Here is a 15,486-nt window from a genome sequence, read left to right as displayed (position 1 = left end):
AAAATAATCTGTATTCTAGACTAAAGTTTAAACTATATACTGATCCATAGTCAAGACTATAGACTAGTCTGTGATAAAGTATTCGCAACATGTTTAAGCTTTATAAGCAACATACATGTTTCCTAAGTGCTTAAATACATTAACAACTAATTTCTCTCCTGTTAAATGCCACTCTACTTAATTAATTTCTCCTAACATCAAGTTCAATTAAAATTTTCATTTACAATTTTCGACTTTGCCTCTGACTCTTCCAACAAACACCAAAAAAAGAAAAACTAACCCAAATTTCTTGGAACACAAAAAAAAACAAATATTATCTATTTTTTTCCCAATAACTAAAGTAAATAAATACTTTCTTCCATATAACCAAAAATAGTCATAAACATTAACTCTTACTCGAGAAAACACAACATGCCACATAAATACCTTTTAGCTACCAAAAACAGTAAGAAAGCAACTAAAAATTTTTTACAAAAAAAAACTAGTTCATTATAAATTCAATAGAATTTGCTAGTTGCTAATAAACTTTCTTAGTTAAATTTGAAAATAAAAATAAAGAAAGAAATAAACCGAAATAGATTAACAACTAACTAAATATTCTACGACTAAAACAAAATATGCAACATTAAGAGTGTATCACTCAGTCATTCACTCACTCGCTCAGCGACTCCCCCACTGTTGCAACAAAGAAAGAATTTATAAATGTAGCCGGAATATTTTTCTGGACATACAAGTGTTAAGTGCGGCATATAGTATTTGTGTCTATACGTGGATCAGGTGGGGGGGAAGGGAGTGTGTGAGTAGAGGTATATTGTTTGTTGCATAAAGACTATTACTTGTGAGGATAACCTCATTGACCAAAGTAACAAACATTGAACATCAAATGTGAATTAGTGCAACACTCAAGTCCACTTCGAAATTTATACTTTTTTTTTTAAACTTTTGTTGCAAGCAATCTTCTTCTATTTCTTTTGCCTCATCTAGTTGTTGTTGCTGTTTTTTTATTTCGGTTTCTAGTTCTGCATATTTTACTCTATTGACTTCTAGTACAATTCTCTGTTTAGTTGATACGGTTTAACTAATGCTTTAGTTAAGGTTTTAATGTTGTTGTTGCCGTTGTTGTTGATGATGATGCTGTGGCTCAAGCTGATTCTGATGCTGACGACCACAGACGCTGTTGCATGCATAATTTCTTAGTTTAATTTTGTACCAGCCAAACCGAGAGAGAGCAAGATACACAATTATAATTTTAAGTTATTGCAGGCCATATAAACACACTTTAAATTTAGAAAAAAACGAAATACTTTGCTCCAGAAAAAGCTAAAAAAAAAGAACATTGTATGTTGCTAAGTAATTTTTCAGATAAAGCAAAAATTTTGTGGCCAGAAGGTTAAAGAGAAGATGATGGCTTTGGTTTTTGTTTTCCAAATTATGTCTTCGATTTAATGTAAAATATGTGTTATTGAAATTTGTAGCTTGAGTGTACAAAATTAAAAGTTAATGACTTTTAAAATAATATAATTACTTATAGATCAGTCTACAGTCTAAAGAATATATCTGCCTCAACTACTGACCATAATGTAGAACATAAATCTGTCTATAGTTTAAAACATAGATCAATTTATAGACTAGTCCAGACTATAGATCACTCTATAGCCCAGACTATAGATCACTCTATAGCACAGACTATAGATCACTCTGCAGTCCAGACTATATATAACTCTATAGTTCAAACTGTAGATCACTCTATAGTCCAGACTATAGATCACTCTATAGTCAAGGCTATAGATCACTCTATAGTCCAGACTATAGATCACTCTATAGTCAAGGCTATAGATCACTCTATAGTCAAGGCTATAGATCACTCTATAGTCCAGACTATAGATCATTTTATAGTATTTCTTATAGATCACTCTATAGTCCAGACTATAGATCACTCTATAGTCCAGATTATAGATCACTCTTTAGTCCAGATTATAGATCATTCTTTAGTCCAGACTATAGATCACTCTATAGTAATGAAAATATGTCACTCTATAGTCCAGATTATAATCTATAGTCCAGACTGATAATCACTCTATAGCTCAGACTATAGATCACTCTATAGTCCAAACTATATAGATCACTCTATAGCTCAGACTATAGATCACTCTATAGTTCAGACTATAGATCACTCTATAGTCCAGACTATGGATCATTCTATAGTCCATACTATAGATCACTCTATAGTCAAGAAAATATATCACTCTATAGATTATAATCCATCTATAGTACAGACTATAGATCATTCTATAATCCAGACTATAGATCATTCTGTAGTCCAGACTATAGATCATTCTATAGTCCAGACTCTAGATTATTCTACAGTATATCTTGTAGACCACTCTATAGTCCAGACTTTAGATTATTCTATAGTATATCTTATCTCTCTAGTCCAGACTATAGATCACACTATACTCCAAACTATTGATCACTCTATAGTCCAGACTATAGATCACTCTATACTCCAGACTATTAATTACTTTATAGTCCAGACTATGGATCATTCTATAGTCCAGGCTATATATCGCTTTATAGTCCATACCATAGATCACTCTATGGTCCAGACTATAGATCACTCTATAGTCCAGACTATAGATCAGTCTATACTCCAGAGTATAGATCACTCTACACTCCAGACTATAGATCATTCTATAGTCCAGACTATAGATCATTCTGTAGTTCAGACTATAGGTCATTCTATAGTCCATACTATAGATCACTCTATAGTCCAAACTCTAGATTATTCTATAGTGTATCTTGTAGATCACTCTATAGTCCAGACTCTAGATTATTCTATAGTATATCTTATAGATCACTCTATAGTCTAGACTATACATCACTCTAAAGTCCAGACTATAGATCACTCTATACTCCAGACTATAGACCACTCTATAGTCCATTCTATAGACCACTCTATAGTCCACTCCATAGTCCAGACTTTAGATCACTCTAAAGTCCAGAGTATAGATCACTCTATAGTCCAGATTAAGGATCACTCTGTTGTCCAGATTACTGTCTATAGATCACTTTATGTTTTTAGCAGAAGTCTAACGATGTGAATGCAATTTTTTCTATTAAAAATTTGATTTTTATTTATTAAGTGTTGTTAACTATGTAAACAACTTAACTGCTATTTATTATAAGAAAATTTGCAAGAGTTGCAAGTTGCAACATTTTTCATAATTACTACTTCTCTAAAAATATTATGATAATTATTCTTAACTATAATTGCTGTAAATTGTTAATGTTGTTTTTGCTTGCAACATGTTTTGTTAGTTAAAACTTTTTATGTGTAATTAATGAATGAGATTGTTGATTTTTTTCCTAAATCTTAATGCAATATACTTAGTTATGATAATAATTATGATAATACTCATATAATAATGGTTTATGTATTTAAGAACATAAATTGTTTTTCCGGTTTTAAATGGTTTGCATTATGTTTTATTTAAATTAAATAATAATGTTTCTTTTGTTTTTTCCTCCATGAAAATCTATAAATATTTAGTGTTTTTTGTGTTTTCTATTGCAAATATACATAAAATTTAGATTATAAAACCAAACATACAAAGATTCAATTAAATTTATTTTAATTATAATGGCAAGTAGTGAGAGAGAGAGAAAAAACAAAACAACATCAATAGTTTAGTTTATGTAGAGAAATATAAAAAAACAACAACAACAGTAAATACGAAAATAATAATTACAACTAAAACTATAACAACAAAACGTAAAATGCTGAACAACAATAATTGATCAAAAGTCACGCAATGTTATATAAACAAACTAATGCTAACGTTGGCTGAGGAGACAATTTAACAACCCAGCTCTATATTATACCTCAGCCAACTCTTTTGCTAGATTTACTACAGTTTGGTTTATTTGCTATTCTGGTTGGTGATGGTGGGGAGAGGAGGGGGGAGTTTTCTGTAGCAAATATTAATTGTTGTATGTCCTCTAACAATTGTCAACACCCCCTACCCCTGCTAGAAATGAAATTTTTGATAATGTTGAGTATTTTTAAATTTTATATATGAAACAGGGCTGGATAATTTAATACTATATAGATTTAAAAAAAATGTAAATAGTCTATAAACTGAAACTAGACTGATCCATATTCTAGATTATAGACTGATCCATAGTCTAGATTATATAATGATCATAAGTTTAAACTATATACTGATTTAGAGTCCAGACTATATACTGATCAATAGTCTAGACAATGGACTGATCTATAGACTTAACTATAGAATGATCTGGAGTTTAGACTATATACTGATCAAGTGTCTAGACTATATGCTGATCAATAGCCTAGACAATGATGATCTCTTGACGTGATAATGAACTTATAGTCAAGACTAAACTATAGTATATACTAGACTGTAAACTAATCTTTAATTTAGACTATAGACTGATCTAGACTATAGACTAATCTATAATATAAACTGTAGACTGATCTGCAGACTAGACTTTAGACTGATCTATAGTTTGGTGTACATATATCGTCTAGAATATAGACTGATCAATACTCAAGGCTATAGCCTGTCTTATAGTCAAAACCATAATCTGAATAACCTATAGTTAAAACTATAGAATGATTTATAGTTTTTACTATAGAATGATCTATAATTTAGACTATAGAATGATCTATAGTTTAGACTGTAGGATGATCTCTTGAAGTGATAATGAACTGACTTATAGTCAAGACTACAGACTAATCTGTAGTATAGACTAGACTAATCTTTAGTTTAGACTATAGACTGATCTATAGACTAAACTATAGCCACATCTATAGAAGAGACTAGAGCGTGATCTGTAAAGAAGACCATAGACAGATCTATTGTATAAAATATAGACTGATCTAAGGTGTAGACTATAAACAGTACAGTCAGACCGATATTTACGAAAGACTATAGATTGATCCATAGATTAAACTATACTATAGACTGATCTGTAGACTAAATTATGTACTGATCTATACACTTTTAATAAAGCTGACCTATAGACTAGACTATAAACTAATCTTTAGTTTAGACTATAGATTGATCAATAGACGAGACTATAGCTTGATCTGTAGGTTAGACCATAGACTGATCTATTGCATAATATATAGACTGATCTAAGTTCTAGACTATAAACTGATCTACAGTACAGTGAGAGCGATATTTATGCAAGACTATAGATTGATCCATAGACTAGGCTATGGTATAGACTGATCTGTAGACTACATTATGTACTGATCTATAGAGTATAAAGCCTATAGACCAGATTATAGCTTAATCTATTGTATTATATATAGATCATACAAAGACTTATCTATATACTAGACTTTAAACTGATCTGTAGGCTACACTATAGACTGATCCATAGTTTAGACTAGTGATTGATCTTTGAACTTTGGATCAGTTATTTATGAAAAAAATCAACTTTCCATGTCTGCTTTAAAATTTATTTTATTTCCTTTTGTTTTTACTGCCATTCAAATGCGCGCCAAACTGTTTAACGAAGAGCTAACACAACAATTTAATTTCCTTTTTTTGTTGTTTTGTTAAGCCTGCGCTTTTTTTAACACCAAGAGAAAAAGGGGGAGTTTGTTTCAATAGAAATAATATTCGTTAAGCTCTCTTTGACAGGTTCTCCAAAGAGAGTAAGAGTTGGCTAAAGCTCGTTTGTGGGAATTTAATAAAATAACATTAATGACGTCATTAAGTTATTGCTGCTGGTGATGTTGTTGTTGTTATTATTAATTATAAGCATGCTTAAACATTAACTTGCTGGTGTTCTTGTTGTTTTGTTTATAAGCTCTTTTTTTCGATATATCCCTCTCATTTTTTGGCTGTTTTGACTCTTTCTGGCCTTTAAGTAAAGACTCAAACCACCACCATTTACTACCAATACTAAAGCAATTATAATTAAATAATGCATTTATAAGAGGGGAGCTTAGGGCAACAACAGCAACAACAACACCTATGTATATATAAACTTATAACATTAATTGGAGCTTTTTTTGCAGTTGTTGTTGCTATTATTTGAAATTATTACTAATGATGTTATGTTATAAATAGGGAGAGCTAATGTTGTGATATTGAGAGCATAAAGAAAAGAGAGTTTTGTGTTTAAACAGGAATATTTTTTTTTGGATTTCTCTTGTTTTCATTTAGTTTTCTAGTTATTAAAACCGAGAACAATAAACATCATAATGAACAATGATTATGGGGTTTTTAAATGAGTACTGATGATAATGATGTTGTTGTTATATTTGTTGTAAATAACTGGGAGTATGAGTATGCTGTTGTTGTTGGTATTGTAGTTTTGCATATTTTGCATTTTGGGGGTCCCAGTCAGAGAGCAGCGTGTATGCGTGTGTTTGTGTTATGTAGAGTGTGCGAGTGAGTGTGTATGTGTGAGTTTCTGGCTGTTAATGTTGTTTGGTTTTTCACATTCATTCAGTCTGTGGACAACGTTTTGTCAGTACGTAACTTAACTACAATATACGAGACGTTTACACGTTACTTATACGTTTGTTTTTAATTTATTATTATTATTAATGAATAAATAATAAAACTAAATATGAATTAAAATAAAGTTATTAAAATAAATTAAAATATTATTTTCATTAAAAAAAGTGTTAAAAAACTAATAAAAGAAAATTTTCTTAAAGTAAAAAATAAACAAAAAAACTTGAAAATTTTTCTTTAAAAATAAGAAAATAAATAATTGTTAAAAACTTAAAAAAAAACTAAACAGTTTTTTTAAATAAAATTTATAACAAATCTTAAATTTTAAAAATATAAAAAATATTATAAAAAAATTTAGTTATTAATAAAAATAAATAATTAATTTTTGAATAAACCTTTTTTAAAAATTTAATTTAATTACAAATTAAGAAAAGAAATTAATTAAAACTTTTAATTTCCATTAATTAATTTTTCCTCCAATTAAATTTAAAACAATTATCAACAAAATTAACTAAACCTCTAAAACATTAAAAACAACAACAACAATAATATTAAATATATAATAAAAAAAGAAACAAACTAAAAACAACCAATCAAATTGCAGTAATGATGCGCGTGTATTTTTTCGCAAATTTATAACTACCAATGTAAAAACTAAACTTAAACATACACACACACAAATACATAATAAAATATATAAGAAAAACAACAACATTAATACTAAAAAAAGCAAAAAAATAACGGTGAAAAATATAGAAAATCTCCCCCTTAAAACATAATTTTAAACAGTGTTGTTAAGTGTTAACAAAAAAAAATTAAATAAAATTTTTCTAATAAAACCATTAATTAATAAATAATTAACAGAAAATTAAAAAAAAAATTCAAGAAAATTTAAAAAAAGTTTCTAACAACAAAATAAAAGTTTCATAAGCCAATCAACAACCTCTTTTAAACAGACAACTTTGCTAATTAATTAATGGTAAATATTTTATTACTTAATAATTTATTAGATTTTTTTTACGAAAAAAATTCATTGAAAATAATGTTGAAACTTAAATGTGGCAAGTAATTAACAAAATTTGTTAATGTTTGGCAGCCAACAAGAGTTGTAGGTTTTAACAAATTTTGAAATAAAATTAATTAATTAATTTAATAAACTTGTTCAATGAAAACCTGAAACTATTAACCATAAAAAAATTCAAAATTAACAAATGATTTTTAAGAGAAATCTGCAAATTTTAAAAGAAAAACTTAATTGTTTCTAAATTAATTTTTATTTAAAAAAAATCTAATTAAATAATTACAAAAATGTTGTAATTTTTTTGGAAAATTTAAAAAAAAATATATTGAAAAGTTTTTTTGTTTAGTGATTTACAATAATTGGGCTTAATTAAAGAACTTCTAAAAGTTATCTTAGCTGCTAAATAGACTATGTCAATTATATAAATATTTTATATGAAAATATATAGAAATTTTCCTTTCATACGCCACTATAACTGAGGATACCTTTAAAGACATTTAAGTTTATCGGATCATATCTAAACATTAACTAAAGTTTTAATAAAATTAATTTTTAATTTAATAGCTTTAGCTGCAAAATAGTCTATATCAATTTTATAAATATTTTATATGAAAATCCTAGAAATTTTCTTTTCATACACCACGATATGTGAGGAAATCTTTACAAATATTACGGTTTGTCAGAAAATATCTGAAAATTAATTAATCTTTATCATTGCTTTAGCTGCAAAATAGTCTATGTCACTTTTATAATTATTTTATATGACAAACTTAAGAATTGACGCAATGATAATACACAAAAATTGAGAAAATGTTACTTTACCATATATAATTGAAAAAATCTTCGCAGATCTTCTATCGTGGTAATTGGATTCACAATGAATAAAACTCTCAGACTCAATTCAGCGGAAAAATTTTATTCATTCAGCCACTAGCTTTAGAACTCAAGATTATATCCTATACTTGTGCTATTTTGGCATTAAGAACAATAATTTCTATTCGTAATTGTCAGATTCGGAACTGGTTTTTGTGGAAACATTATATAGTCGACACTCTTTTCTATATAAAGAATCTGGAACCAAATTAATCAATGATTTTTGATAGTATTTTTCATCCTCAGAACTAGTTTTACACCTTATTTAGAGCAGTACTGGAACTAGTTCTTTTTTTCAGAGATCTTTTGATATATGTTCCCAACTAGTTCTAAGAAGTTGTTTTGGAACTGGGTAGTATGCGTATGTATTCGAGTTAGTATAGCAACTAGTAACAAAGAACTGGTTTCCTGAAAACTGCATAGTAAACCTTTGGAATAAAAAAACCAAAGTTCCACAGAACGGTTTCCATATCACAGGAATTTGAATTGGTTCTGTTTGCACTTATTCTCGAATTAGGTTTATTTTATTAGAAACGATTATAAAATAACGATATAAAAATAATAATTTAATTACTTTTGTAAAATTTAATGGGAAACCAATTTAAGTTCTGGTTTGTCCGTTAATCTTTATCAGAGTTTACATATATTAAATTTACAGATATCTTTCATTAAAACATTTATAAATTACAACCGAAAAAACCACCTCCTTTTAGGTGATACGTAGAGATCTCTTTTTAATTTAAAATTATTCCTAATCCAAAAGTACCAAAGTTATGACCTTTTTCTACTCTTCTGCGGGTAGAACCGATTCATATACCTAAGAAACCAGTGATAAGATAATTATCCACCTTCTTTTAGGTGATACATAGAGATGTCTTTCATTAGATTTCTAATCCAAAGTTATGACCTTTTTCTACTATTCTGAGGGTATAATACTAAAAATATGGAAATTACCGGTGAAATCCGTTCTCATAAAGTGAAATATTGCTGAGATATCGTCCATTGAAGTTTTACTCCAGTTAACTTAAGTAATTAAAGTTTATTACATAAATTATGGCAGAAACTATTAGAAGTTTAAGCGGATTTTCCGAAATTTGTATTCCAAAAGAAATAAAAGTATTCCGCATTGCTTAGGCCTTTCTCCTGGGAGCATGTTTTCACTATGTACATATGTACATATATATTTCCATGGTAAATAGGTGCTACCAATGCCTCCGATATTACTATGCCTAAAACTCGAGAAGTTTTATAACTTACGACTAAGCACAGTTCCTGCCTTGTACTACGGAAATCAGTCCCTAAATTCTGATTCCGAAACAAGAGGAGAATAGTTTTCTGACTTCGGTTGAACTCTGTTCAAAAAGAACAGACTGTTTATAATTTTTCAATAACAACACTATATAATGTTAACAACGTTGCGTTGTCAATTCGTTGTCGAAATCTAAATTTTATACACATCCGTTGTCTAAATGTTAACAAACATGGTAAGTTCACTATTGACAAACAATCCGTAGTCAATAGTGAGCTTACCACGTTTGTTAACATTTAGATAACGGATGTGTATAAAATTTTGATCTCGACAACGAATTGTTGCAATGTTGACAACTTTGCGTTGTCTATTCGTGTATATTTCTTTTTCCCTCTGTTTAGTTTCACGGGAATCAGTTGACCGTAGGATTTTTCACATTCATTTTAGAGAAGCGAACTCTTCAAGAATTCCATGGTGGATTGGATTCGAACTCAAATTGCGAGAATACTTAGGGCCACCGACGATGATTCTGATATTGTGTTATAGTTGTATGACTTCGGTCGGTTAGCAGAGTTGTATTCTGTTGGTAATTTACCTTATATTGTCGAAGCTGCGGTAGCACTGTGGCAATATTGTTCTTTAGGCAATATAGGATTCTTTGAGATTGCCACAAAAATTCATTTATGACCGTTGGTGGACCTTATAATAGCAGTTATACGCGATAAACTATGACTTCGCTGATTTTCACTTTTGACAGCCGAATTATTGTTCTTAAGGCGGCAAAAAGACAGTTTAAAGAGATCAGGGTGTTCAAAGTCTAGCAATTTCTTAAACTTCACCGATAATCTACGCCGATACTACGCGATAAATTATGACTTCACTGATTTTCACTTTTGACAGCCGAATTATTGTTCTTAAGGCGACAAAAAGACAGTTTAAAGAGATCAGGGTATTCAAAGTTTAGCAATTTCTCAAACTTCACCGATACTCTACGTCGGTGGAGGCTTTTTCGGAAAAGTACCAATCACACAATAGCTAAAAATTTCAAAATTAAACCTTCTTGGAACCAGCTTAGCTTTCTATACCGTGTTAGAACTATACCCAATGAAACAGTCACAGGATTAGGTCCCGTACTCTATAAGGATATTGAACAAGCTGGTGCTTAGTTCCTAGTTCATTGCCTTTCTGTGCTAAAAAGCTTTTAATTTGATATGAAAAAACTAGACTAATCTTTGAAATAAAATGCCGTCGGTAATTTAGTTTCATTATGGTAGATTCACTAAGCAATAGATAACTTGGCTGTCTTTCAAATTTAAAATATTTTAAGGACATTTATATAGTTTTCGTAAACTAAACAATAAGACCTTACTGGTAAACTTAAGGTCTTTCATAAACAAATTTTTATTTTATTAAAGGTTTATAAAACAAATTCAAAACACTGATAAAATAAAACTTTAATTGCGAGTAATGTTGGTTAATCAATATTCAAAACAACTTTTTAATAATTTTGTAATAATAGAAACTCAAACACAGGTAATACATTTTTAATTTATATTTTTAACAAATCAATAAAACTTTAATGATACTTGAGACATCATAAATATGTTTTTTTTTAACATTATTTTATTATTCTTGTACAAAAGCAAAAAAAATCATAATAATATTTTTTTTTTCGATTAAATTAACTGGTATCATTTTTTTTCTTATAATTAATTAATACAACTTATAAATATAAATTAAACGAAAATATAAAAAAATATATTACAACAATATTTGAAATAAAGCAGAAAATCTTATATAAAAATTATAATTACAAAAAATATTATAGAAAAAAAGCTACACCGTCAATGACATGCTTTTGAACTTTTTGCAATTAATTTAGTTGTGTTATTAAATTGTATTGTATATTAAGTTAAGATCGTTTTTTTTTTTTTGTAAAATTCTAAACAAGCTGTTTGTTAGTGTTTTTTTGTATTAAATTTACAACAAACTATATAGTTTTTTTTTTGTTAAATTAAAATAAAAATGATAGCTGCAGGGGTAAGTTTAGAATAGCCATATATTGAGAAATGATTTAAGCCGGTTAGGTGGGTGTTCAAAGAGCGCTACTTTTAGTGATCACTATGTGAGAGAGAATGAAAGAGAGAGAGAGAGAGAAATAGTTTAAAAGAAAACAGTAAAGCATATTTATAGTTTATATAGAGTCTCCCTAGTTACATGACTGTTTACCGATCTACAGTTCAGCAGTTAAATGAGAGAATATAATAACTTTACTCTTATTTAAAGCGAACACATAAACAGAATGTTATATAGAACGATAATTAGGATAAAAATATAACTGTATGATTTAAAATAATTCTGCTGAAATAGTAGTTCTTTGGAACTAGTTCATTCTTTAACCACATGGAGTTAAAAGGAATCGTTTTTTAAAGTAACTTTAAGGTTTTATATAAAAGTGCAACAATCATCTTCAATAAAAGGTCAAAAGTTGAAAAACTCTGTTGGTCTAGATCTTAAGATCTGAAATTTATTGACAGTTCCTAGCATGCCTTAGAAATTTCTGTAGCTCAAACTTAAATAGTCATACAAAGCATTGAACTTAACACAAGCAATTGTGTGTCGAGATTAATACTGTGCTGAAATGCATGTAGATTTTTTTTTTCAGAATATATGACTTTTAGAATAAAATTATTATAATTTTTTGTATTTATTTTATATTAACAACAACAAAAAGAAACAGGTGTCATTAAATGAGTTAGTTGAGACACTTTTAAAATCACACGAGAGATGTTATGGAAATTTAAAGGTTCGTTAACTAAAATGGAAAATACCAAAGAGATCCGTCTGGGCAGCCGGTCAGTTAGTTTTAATATTGGTTCATAAATCTTAAAACAGTTAAAATATTTCTAAAGATTTTCTTATAGAAACTTTTATGTTAATGAAAAAGATTTTTAACAAAAATTTCATCAGTAATGATGAAGACTTTCTATTAAAAGTTTAATCAATATTGAGAAATATCCATGCAGGATTTTTAATGCAACTTTTATTTGTATTGATAAAGATTTTCTTCAGAAATTTCATTAAAACTCATGAAGATTTTCTAACAAAACTTTCTTCAATGTTGACGAAGATTTTCTAACGAGAATTTAATTGAATAATATTTATGAAGACTTTTTAATGAATTTTTTGTTAATATTGATAAAGATTTACTTCCGAAATTTCATTATAATTGCTGAAGATTTTCGAAATATCCTTTCTAACAAAACTTTAATTAACATTGATGAAGATTTTTTAACGAAATTTTCATCAAAGATTTTCTAACAAATGTTTAATCAATATTAAAGAATATTTGTAAAGACTTTTTAAAGAAAGTTTTATCAATATGGATGAAGATTTTTTAACGAAATTTTTATTAATATTGATGAAGACTTTCTAATAAAACTTTCGTTAAAATTGATGAAGATTTTCTAATGAAACTTTCATCAAATTTGGTAGAGATTATCTAACGAAACTTTTCTGAAGATTTTCTAACGAAACTTTCATCAATCTAAATTTAATCAATATTGATGAAGATTTTCAAACAAATATTTAATCAATATTGAAGAATATTTGTAAAGACGAAAGTTTAATCAATAAAGATGAAGATTTTGTAACAAAACTTTTAATAACATTGGTGAAGATTTTCTAACAAAACTTTCATCAACTTTGATGAAGACTTTCGAATAAAACTTTCATCAAATTTGATGAAGATTTTCGAACAAAACTTACATCAATATTGTTGAAGGTTTTCGAACAAAACTTTCATCAAATTTGTTGAAGATTTTCTAACAAAACTTTCATCAACGTTGATGAAGACTTTCGAATAAATCTTGTACCTTTAATGATAAATATTTTCCAATGAAACTTTCATCTATATTGATGAAGATTTTCTAAAAAAGATTTCATCAATATCGATGAATATTTACTAAAGAATCATTCACAAATATCAAAGCATTCACAATATAAATCATCATTTTTTAACAAACATTTCATTGACATTAATTTTACGAAAATTTCATCAATATGGATGAACACTTTTTAACAAAACTTTTATTAATAAAGATGAAGGTTTTCTATTAAATATGTCATCAACATTGATGAAGATTTTGTAAATGAACTTTCATAAATATTATTTTTAAATATTTTAATGAATTGTTCATCATTATTATTAAAGATTTGCTGACGAAATGTACATCAATATTGATGAATATTTTGTAATTTTAGTTTCATCAATATTGATAAAGATTTCCTATTAAAAAGTTCATCAATATTGATGAAGTTTTTCTAACAAAACTTTTTTCAATATTGAAAAAGATTTTCTAAACAAAATTGCATCCAAATTGATAAAGCTAATTGAACAACATTTTCATCAACTTGGATACGTTTTTTGAACAAAAGTTTTACCGTTTAATAAAAAATACATTTTTATTGCTTTTCCCCTTTAAAAACTTTTAACTTGCCGCATTTTAAAGTTCATTCTAAAACAAAAATCCCATTTATCACCTCTTATCTATTTTATTTTTCTTATCCAGCTGTTATAAATTAATTTTACTGCAAAATTAAACACTATTTAAAAATCGAACACACACACACACAATCATACAATTTACATTGATTAGCAGATTATTAGAGTTGAATAGATTTTTTTTGTTTGTTGTCGCTGCTGCAGTTGTTTATTTTTCTATCTCCTGAGATTTAAACCACAATTTATCTAACACTTTGTTTTTTTTTTTGTTAAAAAGTAACTGAAGGGGTTTTTTATCTACACAGTAATAGTTGAGTAGTATTTAGAGTGTGATATATATTTTTATCATATATAAAAATTTTTTAAATATTCCCCCATTGGTTTAAATTAAAATGCAAAATTAGCTTTAAAGCGAAATAAAAAAAATCATGTTCATTTAAAATTTTTTTCATATTTTTTTGTTATTTAAATAGTTACATTATCACGGCTTGTTATTACACCTCATCAACATATTGTCATTATCATAATAATATGGAATGAAATGGAAAAAATTTACTAATATGAAAAAATTTTTAAAGTCAAAGTTGAACTTAAATTAGCGCTACACAATGAAATAAGAAAAAAACCTAAAGGAACACAGTTTATAGCAAACTATTTTAAGTAATTTTGTTTAATAGTTGAAAATGGAAAAATTAACATTTATGTAAACTTGCAACATGAGGCAACTTAAAAAAAATCATTAGATTTTAAAGAAAAGAATCTGCAAAATTAAGTTAAAAAGGAATTTTAACTTTGTATCTAAAATATCACCAAATTTTTTTAACTTTAAATGAGAAATTCATTCAAAAATGATAAAATTCTAACAAAAATTTTTTTTTGAAAATTTTTAACTTGCAACATGGTTTTAAACTAGTTAGTATGGTATTAAAGTTACTCAGTATTATGCCTATAGTGATAAATATAAAAAACACACATTTTTTGAAACTTGCAACATTAAAAAATAACGATATTTCATTTAGTTATGGGACTTTTGTATGAAACTTGTTAAAATTAAAACAATAAGGCATTTTTAGAAAATTTTTGTTCTTGCAACATGACATGGTATTAGAAAAAACTTAATTTTTAGAAACTTGTAATATGTTACAACAAAAGAGTGATATTTCGTTCAAATATGGTACTTTTGTATGAAGTTTATTAAAATTTAAACATTATGGCGGATTTTTGAACATTTTTGTACTTGCAACATGACTTAAAACTTATAAATAATTAATTGAAACCTTAAACATTATGTCAATATTCATTAATACTATTAAAAACTAATTTTCGGAAACTTGCAACT

General features: G+C 27.4%; 1 protein-coding gene across 3 annotated transcripts in view; it reads left to right on the top strand.

The window, feature by feature from the left end:
- LOC119609136 (putative protein TPRXL) overlaps nucleotides 1-15,486 on the top strand; it is a 148,266-nt gene that overhangs the window by 68,838 nt on the left and 63,942 nt on the right. The window contains exon 1 of one of the 3 annotated variants that reach the window (XM_037963842.1): nucleotides 7,307-7,479. The exons of the other annotated variants lie outside the window; for them this stretch is intronic. The gene's annotated coding sequence lies outside the window, so the exon portion shown is untranslated. Of the gene's footprint in view, nucleotides 1-7,306; nucleotides 7,480-15,486 lie in introns of those variants that run through there. 3 annotated transcript variants of the gene reach the window in all.

The sequence above is a fragment of the Lucilia sericata genome, unplaced genomic scaffold (assembly GCF_015586225.1).
Source record: "Lucilia sericata isolate MDLA Ls3-8-SP2 unplaced genomic scaffold, ASM1558622v1 Contig000934F_arrow, whole genome shotgun sequence".
In the NCBI taxonomy this organism is placed as follows: Eukaryota; Metazoa; Arthropoda; class Insecta; order Diptera; family Calliphoridae; genus Lucilia; species Lucilia sericata.
The sequence above is the reverse complement of the archived record's forward strand: the minus strand, read 5'-3'. Positions and strand labels throughout refer to the sequence as shown.